Source organism: Somniosus microcephalus, unplaced genomic scaffold, assembly GCF_052327205.1.
Source record: "Somniosus microcephalus isolate GS21.2 unplaced genomic scaffold, FLI_Smic_1.0 unresolved_chr4, whole genome shotgun sequence".
NCBI classification, from domain to species: domain Eukaryota; kingdom Metazoa; phylum Chordata; class Chondrichthyes; order Squaliformes; family Somniosidae; genus Somniosus; species Somniosus microcephalus.
In genome coordinates this window covers 23,291,080-23,295,455 of record NW_028225182.1, presented here as the reverse complement: position 1 = coordinate 23,295,455, position 4,376 = coordinate 23,291,080, and positions in this window count along the sequence as shown.

Genomic DNA, 4,376 nt, shown 5'->3' with positions numbered 1-4,376 from the left:
CGGACCCCGTCCCACACTGATCACCGACCCCCCGGACCCCGTCTCACACTGAACACCGTCCCCCCGGACCCTGTCCCACACTGATCACCGTCCCCCCGGACCCCGTCCCACACTGATCACCGCCCCCCCGGACCCGGTCCCACACTGATCACCGTGCCCCCGGACCCCGTCCCACACTGATCACCGACCCCCCGGACCCCGTCCCACACTGATCACTGCCCCCCGGACCCTGTCCCACACTGATCACCGACCCCTGGACCCCGTCCCACACTGATCACCGCCCCCCCGGACCCCGTCCCACACTGATCACCGACCCCCCAGACCCCGTCCCACACTGATCACCACCCCCACGGACCCCGTCCCACACTGATCACCACCGCCCCGGACCCCATCCCACACTGACCACCGTCCCCCCGGAACACGTCCCACACTGATCACCCCCCCGGACCCCGTCCCACACTGATCACCCCCCGGACCACGTCCCACACTGATCACCGCCCCACCGGACCCCGTCCCACACTGATCACCGCCCCACCGGACCCCGTCCCACACTCATCACCACCCCACCGGGCCCCATCCCACACTGATCACCGCCCCCCCGGACCCCGTCCCGTACTGATCACCGACCCCCCGGACCCCGTCCAACACTGATCACCGACCCCCCGGACCCCGTCCCACACTGATCACCGACCCCCCGGACCCCGTCCCACACTGATCACCGACCCCCCGGACCCCGTCCCACACTGATCACCGACCCCCCGGACCCCGTCCCACACTGATCACCGACCCCCCCGGACCCCATCCCACACTGATCACCGCCCCACCGGACCCCGTCCCACACTGATCACCGCCCCACCGGACCCCGTCCCACACTGATCACCGCCCCACCGGGCCCCGTCCCACACTGATCACCGCCCCCCCGGACCCCGTCCCGTACTGATCACCGACCCCCCGGACCCCGTCCTACACTGATCACCGACACCCCGGACCCCGTCCCACACTGATCACCGACCCCCCGGACCCTGTCCCACACTGATCACCCCCCGGACCCCGTCCCACACTGATCACCGACCCCCCGGACCCCGTCCCACACTGATCACCGACCCCCCGGACCCCGTCCCACACTGATCACCGTCCCCCCGGACCCTGTCCCACACTGATCACCGTCCCCCCGGACCCCGTCCCACACTGATCACCGCCCCCCCGGACCCGGTCCCACACTGATCACCGTGCCCCCGGACCCCGTCCCACACTGATCACCGACCCCCCGGACCCCGTCCCACACTGATCACCGCCCCCCGGACCCTGTCCCACACTGATCACCGACCCCTGGACCCCGTCCCACACTGATCACCGCCCCCCCGGACCCCGTCCCACACTGATCACCGACCCCAGGACCCCGTCCCACATTGATCACCGCCCCCCCAGACCCCGTCCCACACTGATCACCGACCCCCCGGACCCCGTCCCACACTGATCACCGACCCCCCGGACCCCGTCCCACACTGATCATCGTCCCCCCGGACCCCGTCCCACACTGATCACCGCCCCCCCGGACCCCGTCCCATACTGATCACCGTCCCCCCGGACCCCGTCCCACACTGATCACCCCCCGGACCCCGTCCCACACTGATCACCGACCCCCCGGACCCCGTCCCACACTGATCACCGACCCCCCGGACCCTGTCCCACACTGATCACCCTCCGGACCCCGTCCCACACTGATCACCGACCCCCCGGACCCCGTCCCACACTGATCACCGACCCCCCGGACCCCGTCCCACACTGATCACCGTCCCCCCGGACCCTGTCGCACACTGATCACCGTCCCCCCGGACCCCGTCCCACACTGATCACCGCCCCCCCGGACCCGGTCCCACACTGATCACCGTGCCCCCGGACCCCGTCCCACACTGATCACCGACCCCCCGGACCCCGTCCCACACTGATCACCGCCCCCCGGACCCCGTCCCACACTGATCACCGACCCCCCGGACCCCATCCCACACTGATCACCGACCCCCCGGACCCCGTCCCACACTGATCACCGACCCCCCGGACCCCGTCCCACACTGATCACCGACCCCCCGGACCCCGTCCCACACTGATCACCACCCCCCCGGACCCCGTCCCACACTGATCACCGAGCCCCACGGACCCCGTCCCACACTGATCACCACCGCCCCGGACCCCATCCCACACTGATCACCGTCCCCCCGGACCCCGTCCCACACTGATCACCCCCCGGACCACGTCCCACACTGATCACCGCCCCACCGGACCCCGTCCCACACTGATCACCCCCCCGGACCCCGTCCCACACTGATCACAACCCCCCCGGACCCCGTCCCACACTGATCACCCCCCGGACCACGTCCCACACTGATCACCGCCCCACCGGACCCCGTCCCACACTGATCACCGACCCCCCCGGACCCCGTCCCACACTGATCACCGCCCCACCGGACCCCATCCCACACTGATCACCGCCCCACCGGACCCCATCCCACACTGACCACCGTCCCCCCGGAACACGTCCCACACTGATCACCCCACCGGACCCCGTCCCACACTGATCACCGCCCCACCGGACCCCGTCCCACACTGATCACTGACCCCCCCGGACCCCATCCCACACTGATCACCGCCCCCCCGGACCCCGTCCCGTACTGATCACCGACCCCCCGGACCCCGTCCTACACTGATCACCGACCCCCCGGACCCCGTCCCACACTGATCACCGACCCCCCCGGACCCTGTCCCACACTGATCACCCCCCGGACCCCGTCCCACACTGATCACCGACCCCCCGGACCCCGTCCCACACTGATCACCGACCCCCCGGACCCCGTCCCACACTGATCACCGTCCCCCCGGACCCTGTCCCACACTGATCACCGTCCCCCCGGACCCCGTCCCACACTGATCACCGCCCCCCCCGGACCCGGTCCCACACTGATCACCGTGCCCCCGGACCCCGTCCCACACTGATCACCGACCCCCCGGACCCCGTCCCACACTGATCACCGCCCCCCGGACCCTGTCCCACACTGATCACCGACCCCTGGACCCCGTCCCACACTGATCACCGCCCCCCCGGACCCCGTCCCACACTGATCACCGACCCCCCGGACCCCGTCCCACACTGATCACCACCCCCACGGACCCCGTCCCACACTGATCACCACCGCCCCGGACCCCATCCCACACTGACCACCGTCCCCCCGGAACAAGTCCCACACTGATCACCCCCCCGGACCCCGTCCCACACTGATCAGCCCCCGGACCACGTCCCACACTGATCACCGCCCCACCGGACCCCGTCCCACACTGATCACCGACCCCCCAGGACCCCATCCCACACTGATCACCGCCCCACCGGACCCCGTCCCACACTGATCACCGCCCCACCGGACCCCGTCCCACACTCATCACCACCCCACCGGGCCCCGTCCCACACTGATCACCGACCCCCCGGACCCCGTCCTACACTGATCACCGACCCCCCGGACCCCGTCCCACACTGATCACCGACCCCCCGGACCCTGTCCCACACTGATCACCCCCCGGACCCCGTCCCACACTGATCACCGACCCCCCGGACCCTGTCCCACACTGATCACCGTCCCCCCGGACCCCGTCCCACACTGATCACCGCCCCCCCGGACCCGGTCCCACACTGATCACCGTGCCCCCGGACCCCGACCCACACTGATCACCGACCCCCCGGACCCCGTCCCACACTGATCACCCCCCGGACCCCGTCCCACACTGATCACCGACCCCCCGGACCCTGTCCCACACTGATCACCGTCCCCCCGGACCCCGTCCCACACTGATCACCGCCCCCCCCGGACCCGGTCCCACACTGATCACCGTGCCCCCGGACCCCGTCCCACACTGATCACCGACCCCCCGGACCCCGTCCCACACTGATCACCGCCCCCCGGACCCTGTCCCACACTGATCACCGACCCCTGGACCCCGTCCCACACTGATCACCGCCCCCCCGGACCCCGTCCCACACTGATCACCGACCCCAGGACCCCGTCCCACATTGATCACCGCCCCCCCAGACCCCGTCCCACACTGATCACCGCCCCCCCGGACCCCGTCCCACACTCATCACCACCCCACCGGACCCCGTCCCACACTCATCACCACCCCACCGGGCCCCGTCCCACACTGATCACCGCCACCCCGGACCCCGTCCCGTACTGATCACCGACCCCCCGGACCCCGTCCTACACTGATCACCGACCCCCCGGACCCCGTCCCACACTGATCACCGACCCCCCGGACCCTGTCCCACACTGATCACCCCCCGGACCCCGTCCCACACTGATCACCGACCCCCCGGACCCCGTCCCACACTG